Source organism: Cylas formicarius, unplaced genomic scaffold (genome assembly GCF_029955315.1).
Source record: "Cylas formicarius isolate icCylForm1 unplaced genomic scaffold, icCylForm1.1 PGA_scaffold_3__17_contigs__length_32017465, whole genome shotgun sequence".
Lineage (NCBI taxonomy): Eukaryota > Metazoa > Arthropoda > Insecta > Coleoptera > Brentidae > Cylas > Cylas formicarius.
In genome coordinates, this window is record NW_026844326.1 from 16859559 (window position 1) to 16875180 (window position 15622).

At 33.7% G+C, this 15622-nt stretch overlaps 1 protein-coding gene across 4 annotated transcripts in view; it reads left to right on the forward strand.

Moving 5' to 3' along the window:
* The window catches only part of LOC132699070 (Ig-like and fibronectin type-III domain-containing protein 2), a 244429-nt gene that overhangs the window by 215735 nt on the left and 13072 nt on the right, over positions 1-15622 (forward strand). The gene's annotated exons all lie outside the window — the stretch shown is intronic.

Below are 15622 nucleotides of genomic sequence, written 5' to 3' on the forward strand. Positions count from 1 at the left end.
TTTGCTTAAAATATAATGGGCTCCTTCAGTTTACCAAAGGTAATCGGGCTAATCAAACATCTGCAGTTGCAGTGGTTTTAAGAGCTCGATTCGCTTCTCCTGCGAAGATTCCTTCACAAAGGAATCCATTATACCATCGCGTGCCTGTATTCAGTGTTAAGTGAGTTTACTTTGGGGTACGAACTCTGCCTTTACTCAATCATATGTTATTTTACAAAATGTAATACGATTCGAGTACGGTGTACTAATTTGAAGATGACGGATTCAATACGTTTCAATGCGTGCCGGGTTTTAATTAATCATATTAAAGTTAATGTGAAGGAATGTTTTATTAAAATTACGTTTTAAATATTGTGAAACTACGTTAGGGACGTCAACTAAAATATCAAGTTTTTCACACTTGTTGTCTGTAATTTTATAAGTAAGCACACCGAAAATGGGTTTAGTTTACTAATTCTCCTAATAGGATAAATGATCACAAATATATGTCACCACACTTATCTTTAAGCGGTCTATACTCTCCCATATTTTGGGTGTTATGGAAAGTTTATTTTTCACTCATATTATTTATCGGTTTAGCATAAGATTTTAAGATATTTAAGATTATATGTTATAAAATTGGTATTTTTCCAAGGTGGAAGGAACGCGACCCGACGAAAAGAGTCTTACTTAATAGAACCACTGGTTAGGTCGGATTTTCGAGTACTGTATTTTTGATTAGCTATTTTGTGGCTGATCTAGCGAGTCGCGAATCTTTGGGTCCCCTTTAATGATCAATTAAGTGATTAGATTATTCAAGTGTTTTAAGTGAGTGTTGTGCATTCTTTTAATATGTCCGAGAAGTCTAACCCCACGGCGCCTGGCTCGCCATCATTTTCATTTTTGCGATCTCTGACTTGTACTTATCCAAAAGAAAAGCAAAACATTCTTAGATCCTATTTTTGTAAAAAGGATACTAAGCAAAATTATCATCAGCAGAATGACTGCGACACTACGATCTTAGTCGTCGAAACGGGTCATCAATTATATTTACAATAAATTTTACTTCGAAAACTTCTAGTGGTGTTTGTTTATGTTTATTAACTGTTAATAAGCAATTTCTCGAAATATTTACGGAATTTTTAAATATTACATAATTAAAATATAACTACAAAATGTCTCATTTTGTGGGTGTCATAACTGGCTTAACTGCAGATCTTCCAAAATCGGATGACAAATTTCTTTATATCGTTATTGCTATTGCCATTGCTATATTCCAATAAGAGGATGTAAACCAGAAGGGGCTAGATGGTAGCAGGTAGCAAACACATTAATACAAATGGCTGCTAACCAAAATCATTTTATTTTATTTTACCAAAGATCTAGAATTACTGAGACTGGCCAAAAGACCAGTCTTAGTCTACGCTTGAACACTCCGTGTGTGTCGTCGAAACTAGAAAAATTCAGTGAGTTAAACAAATTGACCATATTATAGGATTAATATCTTTTAAAAATTTCCTTTCTATGCTAAGAACGATCAATCTAAATGAAATTTTGTTAAATAGATAAGGAGGGCACTTCTTTTAAATGATGGTATAAAAGGAAGATGCCATATGTAACTTAAATCTTGTTGCGGTCTTCACATACTGTTCTGCGGTTACGTGAGAACACATAATAAAATCTCGTGGAATTCTGGAGTAATAAACAGCGTATATTTGCGAAAAGCAAGGATACACTTGAGAGGAGCAGTATTGGGAACCCAATACTGTCCCACGACACACAATCAAAACAAAATAACACTCTTTGAGGCGGCCTGGCGGGTCCGGATAATTCTGGGTCTGGGTAATTCACAATCACCGATTTAATTGTACTCACGCCACTGCTTAATCTAACTTAAACCTAAAGACAATATTTCTACATAGGCACTACTGAAGGTTTAAACCTTTTTAAATTAACGACGTTGTGAACCCCCAAGGAAATTCCTGAAGAATCATCGTAAACGTCATACGAGTTGGGTCCACGACAATCTTTAATCTTATAGGGACCTTCAAAAAGAAAAAAGATTTTTTTTATTTTTCTGTCTTCCGCGGAGGATAACTTGTGATTCCTAACTAGAACCATGTCTACCGGTTTGAAAGTTTCAATTTTACGATTGGAATTAAATTTCTGACGCCGTTTCTCGGCCTTGGACTGCAAGAGACTACGAGCATCAAATATTATTTGCTTTTTTAATTTAAAAGTCCCAGATATTGACTATTCTCTATTAATTGATTGACTCGAGTTTTCCCGAAATGCAATTCGTAAGGAAAATACCCCGTACTTTCATGAATCGCCCTGTTCAGTCATATTTGAATGTCCTTAAGGAAGAAAGCCCTCTTAGTCTGTTGCGTATTACAAAACATACGCAACAGACGACTAATCTCCCTGTTAACCCGTTCTGTTTGGTGTGAACTATTCTCACTCCTAATTCTCTTAACTTGTCTGACCATATTTTACTACGAAATTGAGTCCCATTATCAGACAATATGGCCCGTGGTTTTCCGTGTGATTGCGAAGATCCTTGTACCAATTGCAGTCGCTAATGTTAGTATGTGATTTGATCGTAATATGACATCCTTTGTGGGGTGTATAGTCCTTTATATTTAATTGACACAGTGAATCAATTCACCGCAATAATAGTTGAGCGTCTAGAATAGGATAAAATATCTTCGAAATTCGTTACGAGTTTGCCAGATCGAAATTGCCTCGAATTATTTAAATGGACTGACCCGGGACCCGGAATATGTCACCCGATCCCGAATAATATTTTTCACCAGAAGTTCGTATAACGTCAATTAAGTGTATTTAGCTGTCCGCCATTTGTCAGCCGGTACCCTTTTTATCCCCACGACTGCTACATCGGTCCCGTCCTCCCGTTGGAATGTAATTTAAACCTCTATCATTAAAATGTGAAATCACCTACCTTGTCACATAATATTGGCCCTAATTTTCTCTGCGCGTCGTTACCGGTTATTTATGTTATCCGATTGTTGGTCCGCGTCCATTAAATTTTGAATTTATTGTTTCATTGGTGAGTGAATCGACTATATTGTTTCAAACTACATCCAATTGATCTAAATGAAACAAACGAACAAAAAACCAGGCCGAGTGATTTACGAAATTGCGAAAAATTTGGGGCGTCGGTGGATTTCCAACTGTGCCACCGATAGGTAAGATATACAGAGTGTTTGAAACAAACGATGAATCTTTTCTAAATTTTCCAATGATGTCGAGTTTATATTTTATTTTATATAAATGTAAGATGTCTTATGCATTAGCATTATAGTAAATACAACACATATTTGGTATAATTCAAGTGTAAGTGTACGGCTGATTCCATAATTTTAAGTATATCGTACAATCGACCGACTTGAAAATGTTTGAACATGTCAATTAAGTTTCTAGCAAACAGAACACTGATTAATTATCATTATTTGTTCGGTTTGCTTGTTTACTCTGTTATCATTCATCCATCAATCAGAAGAGGGTTCTTAGGGATAAGAGAAGTTTCTATAACATTTGCCCTCCTATATGAAAATAATCTTGAAATAATAATGTAAATTAATTGTATTTAATTATAACCACAATCCTATCCTATCCTGCCGCTTGTTATAATTTGAGCTGGATTCGCCTTGAATGATTTACAAAACGCTAATTGTTCCTAATTTTCCAAATTTTAACAAGTTTATATCCGATTAGATAAACGTATAACAGAAAAAAATCGAGAAGAACATCGTGACATTGGAGAGAAGTTAGAAAATTTTTGTAGATTTTTTTCTAGACAAACTACTTATCTATTTTACCAGGAAAAAAAAACATTTTCTTGAATATGCTCCACATTGTAAGTTTGTTTAATTTTAATGTTTCCTTCCTAAGTTATACCATTGGAAAAATTCAAATATAACATGGTATAAATACGCTATAACCCCAACAATCTTCCTAGTCACGACATCTAACTTGTATATTTTGTAGTTGATGTTCAAGCTCAATCTATTTTTTTGAACATTTTAAAGCAAAATTATCGCGTTTGGATTTCATCAAATTTAGGGCGGCTCAACGAAAAGCGAAATTTGTTGTAACGGGCTTGAAACAATTTAAGTAATTAATACCACATAGCGGTAACCGTCAACTATCACCTATCAGCTATAAGCTTGGAACGAAACTAAATCTCGTATAATGGTAGTACTTTAGTGTGGGCATTGTATTTAGCAGAAACTAAATAGAGTGCACACAGCTAAGAAGATGCCAAGCTAGGGAAATAGGTATATTTTAAAGTGAAACACATGATAAGTGGCACCTTCTTGATAGGTTTGTTGTGTCTTCAATAGTATAAGTAGAGTGTGTGCGTAGGTTCTATACCTAAACTTTAATATGCAAACCGTAAGTGTGAATAAAAATTTTTAATCAATTAAATGAAAAAGCTAAATTTGATTCTTAATAATCCAATTTCAACCTCGTATGAGATGAAGTTTTTATAGTCCTCTGTTTACGTTCCGAAGTTGTCGCGAATTAGCAAATCCGATGATATATTATGGTGTTAGCAGAGCCGAACACTGCTGCTCCTAGCGAAAAAAATTCATAACGTGTCTCCGTTGATTTATTATACCTTGAAATTCTTGTTTCGCTCTTCCCGGACAGAAAAGGAAACAGTTGTTACAGCGGCGTGATAAAAATATTTAACCTCCGCTCGTTTGCTATCCGAGAGCGAAATTTGAATAACAATTAATATCCTTTCCAAACTGAGGCGCCGGCGTCTTTAAGCAGATGCAAATGAAATTGTTTGAAAGCAAAAAGGAACAGACGATGAAAATTAACCTTTTCTAATGTTAAACTAATTATAGAAATAATAAAACTGGATCCATTCGGAAAGAAAAAGTTTAAGTCGATTGAGACAGTGGCGCCGCCGACATTCTGTACTTGATAACAATAACTAATTGTTAAATTATTCTTGTTCTTCTGGTGCCTTATCATCTGTTGATGGTGGCAATTATGTATATAATATATATAATTTTATATTGGCCCATATAACTTTGTCCACTACCGCCCTGAACAGTTCGACAGATGTTGTTCCTGTCCATTGCCTAAGGTTGTGTAACCAAGATGTGGAGTATAATGTGCCCGAAGTATGCAAGTTTTCTCTACGATATCTCAAATGCCTCCACTCGTTTTTCTGCAGCTGCTGTAAGAGTCCACACCATAGAGCATTACAGAGAACACGTAACATTTGAGGAATCGCAGCCGTATTTGGCGATTAAGGTTTAGATTAAAGAGAATCTTTTTGAAACGGTTAAATGCTGAGAGTGCTTTTTCGATTCGAGTAATAATTTCCCCAGAATGATCCCATCTTTCGTTAAAACTGCAACCAAGATAGGACAATGCTTCTACTTTTTCGAGCTAAGTGTTTTTCACTTGCAGTTGAAATTAAATAACAGAGGTGATAAAACGCATCCTTGACGGACACCTTTTTGTATATTTATTTCGGTAGATGTTGGCTCTGCTGGCTTTTTTTACTATATATGTTGGCAATGATACGCATATCTGTATCTTTTATTCCTGACGCCTTTCCGAAATCAGTGAAGCAAAGAAACAAGTCGCATTTAAAGTCGCGAGCTCTTGGGATCAATGTTTCAATTCCAAATAATACCTCTCTGGTACTTAGGCCATTTTGTGTTTCCCCGATATGTTCTAGTTGAGGGTGTATTCTATTGTGGGTTATATACAGAAAAACTAGTTAATCGTGCGATGTTTTTCACATTTTTTGACATTGCTGGACTTAGAAATTGTAATGAAGATTGAAGTGTCTGAAGTGTGAAGAAGTGTCTATGTTGTGGTGTCTAGTTCTTTAAGAAGTACTGCTCTAATTTCATCAGGTCCTGACGCTTTATAGGTTTTTAGTCGTTTGATTGCTTGATTACTTACTAATACTCTCTCTTTTACTTGTCTGTGTTCTAGATCCTCAAAATTTTATTCATGAAACAGTTGAGAAATATACTCTTCCCATCTGTTAATTTTTTCGAATCAAGCGACCATTATTCAGAAATCCCTGTATGAATAAAATAAAAAAATTTCAGTGTATGTTTCAACTGCTTCGGGCTTCTCCTGCCACAGGTCAGATGTTTCGATAGGCTGTTTTCGGTAGATCTTAGTCATGATATTTGACGTTTGACAGTTCTGACACTCATGTCGTCACCCAGGGAAAATGGCGTTTGTGAAACCTGCATAATATTACTATTTTTAACCGTTCCCATGATAAAATTCATAAATAAATTAGATTTTACGTTTTCCTTAGTTAATTTAGGTGTTAGATACGCCATTGGAAGAAATAAACGCGTATCCTAGAGTTCAGACGGTTAATGAAGCGACGTAGCATGAATAACTTTAATTTTAACTCTAAGCAAAAGCGAAATGAGGGAATTACTGTAATTGTTAAGGAAGTACTTCACGTTTTAATTCCGGCAGCGCTTTGGGAGACTTTAGAAATTGCAATATTTATTTACGGAGTTTACGGTAGGAGTTGTAATGGTTTTGCACAACACTCGCTCTTATTGGGATCTAAATGATCGCTTTAAAAATATATAATATCAGAGTGCTATTAACTAATCAGACACATTTTCTGTCTTCGTAAAGCGACTTTCAACCAAAAAGTGCCTATCCCGAAAGTATTCGTCAATATATGGTTGAGTGTATATTCAATATAAAAAAGACGGCACTCTGTAAATGAAAACTGATTGCAAATCTGAAAATTGCCTTTTATTAATAACTTTAAGGGCACCTATAATAACGAACGTCTATTTATTCTTCCTTTTAAAATTAATTTGCTTGAATGTGTTTATACTTGTGGATTGTCTTTTGAATGAGCTTTGCTTTAGTCCTAATGTTGATACTATATACGAAGTAATAATTGAATTGAAACAATGAAATACGCTTCTTAATTTGCAATATAAATATGGCGCGAGCTGGATTAGCCTTAAATAATTTACAAAACGGTAATTGTTCCGAATTTTACAAATTTTATATATTATATAGTATAACAGAAAAAAATTGAGAAGAACATCGTGACATTGGTGAGAAATTTTTGTAGACTTTTTTCTAGACAAAATACTTATCTATTTTACCAGAAGAAAAAAAACATTTTGTTGAATATACTCCACATTGTAAGTTAGTTTAATTTTAATGTTTCCTTCCTTAGTTATACCATTCAAATATAACATGGTATAAATCCGATATAACCCCAACAATCTTCCTAGACACGACATCCAACCTGTATATCTATGTTTTGTAGTTGATCTTTAAGCTCAATCTAGTTTTTTTTAACATTTTAAAGCAAAATTATCGCGTTTGGCTTTCATCAAATTTAAGGCAGCCCAACGAAAAGCGTAATTTGTTGTAACGGGCTTGAAACAATTTAATTAATTAATACCACATAGCGGTCAACTATCACCGATCAGCTATAAGCTTGGAATGAAACTAAATCTCGTATTATGGTACTCATTTTGTGTGGGCATTGTATTTAGCAGAAACTAAGTAGAGTGCACACAGCTAAGAAGATGCCAAGCTAGGGAAATAGGTATATTTTAAAGTGAAACAGATGATAAGTGGCACCTTCTTGACAGGTTTGTATCTATAATAGTATAAGTAGAGTGTGTGTGTAGGTTCTGTACCTTGGAGATTAGATTGATTGATTGAATAAGAAATTTCGCTATTCGCCACTATTCGGTTGAATGTGTATTTAATATAAAAAAGGGCAAGCTGTAAACAAAAACTGATTACAAATCTGAAAATTGCCTTTTATTAATAACTTTAAGGAGACCTATAATAACAAAAATCTATTTATTCTTCCTTTTAAAATTAATTCGCTTGAATTTGTTTATACTTGTGGATTGTCCTTTGAATGGTACTACATAAAAAGTAAAAATTGAATTTAAACGATGAAACACGCTTTTCAATTTCGAATATAAATGTCAAAAAGGATTCGAACACAACATATGGAATCATTAAAAGTATGTTTCGTTCGTTCATATTTAGCTAATATTGAAACAGATATCTCTTTATCTAATATCTGAAAGCAATTCTCAACCATTAATAAATCAAAAGTGTCTTCCAGTTCTTTCCCGTGCTGCTTCAAAAATCAATAGGCGCAATGTTTTCTGTTCGTCAATATTATACGACAAATATTCGAAAATCAAAGTTTCCGGAAACTTAGAAATGGTTTGGGTGGTATAAGTTGCGGCATTTGTTTTAGTTTCGCCAGAAACTTTAAACCATTTCTATAAATTTCATAGCGGCTGCGGTCACACGAAGCTCGTTCGGTTTGGTTAAAATTGAATTTGCATAGGGATGCGGCAAGTAATTCCGGTAAAATGTTTTTAACGATTTCACCGATTTCAAAAGCCAGCGTCTTTCACACAAAATTATTAAGGAAATAAGGGAAAAGGTGTATTATGATTCAAAATAATACAATAATATTTAAAAAAACTAAAATTCGAGTAGACTTTTATGGATCCGTATGTGGTTCCGTGTCCTCCGTTCGTTAGTAGAAATTAAAATTGAAACAAAATCTAGTTTAAATTTATGAACAATCATAGACACGTCATTCTATTTTCTTCTTGAAAGCCGTTCAAGCGCAGTGAGCTTCTGCATCTTAGAACAAAAATAGCTTTGTGGTCGTGTTAATGACTAACATATCGCACCCAAAAGTGTTGTTGGGATTTTTAAGTCTGAAGTTCGACCAATGGTATCCTTTTTCGCACACTAAGAAACCATCATACGTTCACTGCATGTAGTCAAATCGGTTGTGATATCCCCATCGCCGAAAGTTTTAATTTAGCCACACTAGTTTCAGATGCACCGCACTGGATAAAACGGGGTCAACTTTAGCCTTAACAATAATAAATTAAAGAAAATTTGCACGGTAGTCCGCTAATGACGCGGTTATCACCAGGTTCTACCAAATTATATATGCAAATATATTATACAAAGCCAGTTGGAACAACATAAGTCAACAGAAAGTCAGTTTTTTCATGTAGCATTAACCTACAAATTTGTATTAATAGGGAACTTGAACAAAATTTAAATTAGAAAAATATTGCTTATAAAAGTAAGTTTATACTATTAAAAGAACCTTCATAAAAAAAATTCGTAGTGCTATGTAACAAACATAAGCAATTAAAATTTGTAAAATTTAAATCTTCTACGCGCCAGCCGGACGGTAGCACAGAGAAACCATTAGAGAACGACAGCGCGTTCGTCTTGGTGGTTTTCAAATGGCGTATCAAATAACATGTAAATTATTCAACAAAAAAAAGGACTTTTTGTTAAGCTAGTGGAAACCTAAATACTGATTTTAAAAAATATTAGCATTGATAATTTGAAGTGTTTTTTATTTTACATAGAAAGGAAGCCATTCCTATGGAGACTGCAATAGGATGGGTGCAAGTTCGAAGAGTAAAAAATATTTGCACGGTTAAGGGTAGAGAGACACCCGAACATAATGTTAACAAAAATCGACGGCATTTATTTTCTGGTAGACGAATAAAAAGTTTATCTGGCATTTTACAGGCTGTACTCAAACACAGTAATATTGTTTTTGTATTGCTTCCATTATTATTGCTAAGCAAAAATACAAAATATAAATAATATAATTCTCGGCCTATAATCTGACAATAATGCATTGTCAACATGTCGCTGTATAGATCGAAAAGCAGCGGTATGACGTCACGATCATTCCCACGCGTTTAGTGATAGATAAATATTTCCCCATTGTATCTAAGACGTATGCACTAGCTGTAGATTAGTGACTAAAATAACGGAAACGTTTGGTTTTCGACAGTGTTTAATAAAGGTGACATCTTAAAGTCGAACTTTATGTGTGGGACGTGTCACTTTAAGAAGTGTACGGTGCATAATTGTCTATTCTTGAGTAGCCAGTAGAAAAGATAAGTTTTTGGTATAACGTTTTCATTCGATATAAGGAGTATCTGATTTTGCTAATTTAATCAAGTATTTACCAAGTGATATTTATTACTTTTTACGTAAATACATAAATCGAAACATAATCACTACGAAGAGATAACTACTATTTTAATGCTTAGGTCTTAAATTCCTTTATCTTTATTTAAATTTTTCCCTCGCTCGACTGACTTTCAATGTAATTCATTTGTTTCTGACTGCCGACGCTTTGATAAATCGTTTCCGAAGAAGTTTTAAAGCTGTGCCCCGCTTGCTCGTTTCCTAAAGTGCAAATTTACTTATTAAAATCAATATGCTGTGTAGGTGCCCAACTTTATTCATGTTAAAATTCGAAATTGAAATATCGGATCGAAATTGTATTAACATAATGTCTTTCCCGGAATAACTCGCAATGCAATAACACGGTTGTCTTTCATTTGACGTGGTATCATTCTTTCTATTTTTTTGTTTTAATTTTATGTTTATCGAAAATACTGAATAAATAAAATTACTCCGCCTTGCCTTTTAGTTAGCAAAATTAGACAATTTTATTTAATTTTATTTATTCAATATTGCGAACTAATTAAAATTGTAAGCACAATAGAAATGTTCAATTTCTCGACAGATCTTCGTATAATAATCAAAAACTGTATTCTCACACAAATTTTCATAATTTAGTTTCTTATTCAAATAATATTTTTTCATTTGCGAGAGTAAGAGTAAGTAGTAGTAGTAGTAGTACTAATTTGCGAACTCTGAAACACCGAGATGTTCTCTTGAAAATGTAAAAGTAACTCTTAAAAATATGATAAAATATAATAAATAATAAAATGTAATTTAAATAAATAATTATTATTATTTTATTTTATTACTTTTTTTCGTTTTTTAGTTATTAATTTGTTTCCGCGTTGTCGCTACATAATGAAAAAATGACTACCTCCTGCGCTATTTCTTTTTGCTCAAATTTCGCTAATCGGTTAAAACTTGACTTTTTTACGTAGAACATTAATCAAAATATATAATAAGACTTCAGCGACACAAGTATGAGGAAGACAAATGGGGTAATACACGTCCAGGGTAACCCTCGATTGTTAAGAATTATTATGATGGATACTTCTGTTGTTTCAAGTTTCATAAAGGAAGAAAATGTAATGTCACCGTATTGTATATTGTTTTGTTGATAATTTAATTAGCCCTAAAATATCACACGAATAAGTCTAATTTTGTTTCACTTTTTCGAAATCTTACTTGTAGGAAATGTTGGGACCGCCTCAACAAGCAACAAATATTTGAACCGTTTTCCTAAAATATTTTAATCGTAATAAGCAAAACACACATAATCACACTAATCAGTATACAACGTATGCTTTGGTATATTTTTGGTTTTTGAATGACTAATATTTTAATAATTAATTGTTATTCAGTTGCTTCTTTTATTTTGAAGATCTTTTAATATAAAGCTAGTAAATTGATCAGCAAATTACCAGTAGATTTATTTATACTTAATTGTAAACAAAATAAAAACATTAATTTTTGCTAATGAGAACGATTTTTTATTATACTGATCTGGCTTGTATAAGCAATGCGAATATTTCTTGATTGTTTAGATTGTGTTTCTGTACTTACTTTACATAGTTCAAAGGCGCCCTTGAGACAGCTGTTATTTTTCTTTTTAATTTGCTATGATTAAATGGTAAAAGTATTTGCTTTCTGAATATTAAAGACACAATAAAATAAAGTTTCAATTTTCAATTTAAGGTATCAATATAATAAAACTTTAAAATATCTATGTCCTATAGGTTTCAAATCACTATTTTAAAAATATTTTGTGTTTTATGCAACGTTGTCCTTCTTACCCATGCAATGGAACGTAGGCCCTCTATTATTTGTTTTCGATTTAATAAAATCCGATTTGTTAAAGATTTTACATTTAGTTCTCAAGATTATTAAAAACTGCTTCTTGGTACCAACTGTAATTTAAAAATTTGATTAAAAAGTTACAACAGCTCGTTATATTAAAGGTGACCATTTTTTCTAAAAATGGGGAAATGTCCTGAATGTCAATTTATTTAATTCATTATCTTCCAAAACGACTCGATATGCCACACCAAGACTTGTTTGCAAGAGAACCTTTCAAATGCCATATACAGTTTGAAATAAAATTGTGATGTGATTCGCAATAATATCAATTTTGTCACAAAAATTTCAATCACACGGTATAATTTTGTAATCGTACATTAATTTAAATTTGCTACAAAACCGTTGCAACCACAGGTCTATTTTTTTGATACTTGAAGATCTAAGTCAATTGTTTTTCACAATATGGCTGCAGCAGCCTGGCTATGCGAAGTATATAATTCTGGGTTTGCTTCAAGTCATCATCATTTTTTTTATTCTACAATTAAATTTTTTCTGGAATGTGTTTAAACTTACTCAAGGATAAATAATTCGTTAATTTAGAATTAGGCAATAGCCCACATAGTTTTTCCTCTATGAAACTGTTAAAAATACCTTTCACCGTGTCCATGTTTGATTTGCAAAACAAATTCCTAATCGAACGTTTCATCAAGTACTTATACCAGCAATCAAATATGCTCTTTCGCATCTGAAGACTTCAGCCAGAGCGACAAAGTAGAAGGTAACGGGAGATTGGGTTTGGTCGTTTTCTCGATTTTACCGCCTGATGTACACGTAACTTAATCGTATCGGGTTAAATTGCTGCGTTAGTCTAAGCAAACGGACTGTCAAAGGGTGTTCTCGGTGTTTCCTTAATACATAACTAATTCTAAACTAAAGTGTCCGAGTTGGAAGGCATTTGTAGCTGAGCTTGTTTAATTCAAACGGTCGGTTGGGAGCAGGTGCTTGCGATGTAGTTGCTTGATTGGAGTAGTTTTGCTTAATGTGTTATTTGTTACACAAGTGCGAAGACGACGAGTGTTGAATTACTTTACTGATTATTGACGGCACATATATTAAATTGAGAGTGGTTTAAAAACGTTCGTTGCATCCGTCTTCTCATTTTCTAACTCTCTCAAATTTTCGCTGCATTGAACGAAATCCATTCGCGAATATTACTCCCAATTTATTTTAGAAGCACTAATTGCTTAGCAATTCTAATTGTGCTTCGACCATCTATATCATCATCATCATCATTTAGAAAGCGTGGCGCTTGTTCATTAACGATTTATTTGTAACGTTTCTTCTAAAGTTGATTCTGAACTGTCACCTCAACACTTTAGTAGTCGTCCGATAGGTCTTTTTCCGTGTGGGTTATTGTGACATATTTCTTTGTCTGTCGTTCAGTGTATCTCGATATAGTTCTTAGAGTTTCATCTCCGTTGTTCTCAGTATCCCCTTTACTATCGATGTGTGCTCCGTATCTCCATAAATGGTGTCAAACTTAACACTTATTCAATACGCAGATGATACAATAGTATTCGCGGGAACAATGGAAGGCTTGCAAAAGCTAATGGACAAAGTTACAGAGACAAATAAACAATATCGACGTGATATAAACACTGGCAAAACCAAACCAAACAGGAATCCAAAGAGTCTCACAATATAATTACCTTGGAACTATAATTAATAAATCGTGGAACAATTCCAAATCAGTGCAGAACTGGAAAAGTTAAAAGTGTACTGGGTTTTTCTGTACGGTGTGGAGTTGTGAACCTTAAAACAGGAAACCATATCTTTGAATGCTGGCAGTACAGGAGAATCTTGAAGATACCATGGACCCAGAAGGTTACTAATGAAGAAAAGTCACGGAGAATAGTCAACATCGTCAAATGCCGCAAACTTCAATACCTGGGTCACATCATGAGGAACAAAGGAAGCTATGAATTACTCCAGTATATCCTTCAGGGAAGACTTCCAGGAAGAAGGGCGCCAGGACGCCGGAGACTCTCTTGGCTATACAATCTTCGAGAATGGTTTGGCAAGTATTCCACACAACTAACCAACAAAATAATCATAGCCAGAAAGAAGAAGTGGTCCGCATGTTTTGTTCTGGACTTGCCTTACTATTACTATTACTGTATATATTTTTCCAGATTGGATGTTTAGGATGTCCCAATATTGCAGCTGCTTTATTTGTTGATTGAATGACATGATTCGCTCAATAATAGTATTTTCCCTTACAAGCTTACATCGAAGAGGTTCCTTAGCTATGGTCATACATTTGGTCTAGCTTTAGAAATCTGAGGGTCATATTTAATAGTAATTTGTATCTATATATCCCCATTTCTGGTTAATTTTCGCATTCACTATATGTAAGAATCTATCTACAAATATTAAAAGCATTGGAAAGGAGGGTGGAATAAAAAATCTGCTTTTGCAATGATCAGAGCATCTAATTTTAATGTGGAATTAGAATCACTATTTATATAAGTGTACAAGTGTTACGAATTGAAATTGAAACCTATTTTTTTAAATGGACATTTTGGTCTTTTAATTTTTCAAAGAAACTTCCACAGGCTACTGCAATACTTATTGTAAATCTTCTAGATTCTTCCTGCGTGGGTTTTTGTTGAGTCGAACTAGCTAACGTTTCGCCAATCAAGCTCTGAAGGAGCCAACAGGATGATTGGGGGAAACATTAGCTAGTTCGACTCAACACAAACCGACGCAGGAAGAATCCAGAAGTTTTATAATAAGTAGGACATTTTGGTCGTAAACAAGTCAATGATAAAATTATATTCCATGATCATAATGTGTTTTTCGATACGTAATGTAAAACACGACTTCGTTTGGCAATAGATTTGGGAAAAGTTATTTTCGGGTGGTAAAACTGTTGACATCAAAGATCTTTTTCGATACTCAATATATCATGAAAATAGAATTCATATTATGTTCAAAATTGCAGAATCATTTTCGAAACTGACGGCACAGGCACAGCATAATTTATTCTTGTAAAAAAATGACGCCATTTGCTCAAGCACTTCTATCAAACTGTTTATCAGATTCGAAGCTCATATAAAATGCCTGGTTCTTACTCGTTCGAAAGTCGATATTCTGCCTCTCTCAACTGTTCACGAAGTTTCATCATTTCGGTTTTGAAGACTCTTAAATGCCGTACGCTTTCAAAATTCGTTCGTTAATTTCGGTTAGTATGTGGAAAGTATTTAACATAATTAAAAGTTTGTTTTGAGTGCGGAAATTTGAAATGCGAGCTGTAACTATGAAATTCTGGCTCGCCATATTGCGTAGTTCCGAAAGTTTGTTAGAAAACTACGGTGCCACAATCATATTTGCTGGATGTGCTTGTGGTTTCGTTCTGTTACCGCTTTTGTTAAATAAATGTACGTTGCGTTAATTAGGATGGTGCTTAGAACAAGCGAAGTACAGATTTATTTACTATGTTTTCAGATTAATAAGTTATTTATAATGGAAAGGCAAATGGCCAAAAGCATCATGCTTCGTATTTTTGTATTTGTATTTTAAGGTGGATACCTAAAAAATAAAATATGGGGCGTCCAGTACCAAACAATGGCAGATTTTGAGAAAGGCCACTGAAATATCCTTTAGAGCAAGCGCGCCAATTTATTAATTTGTGCATATGTGTGAATAAAAAAAACTGCTTTAAATTGCAGCGTTAAATATGCAGTTAAACCGCCTCAGTTTGTTCTATTTTCTTTAATGTATGTTTAGTTAGTTG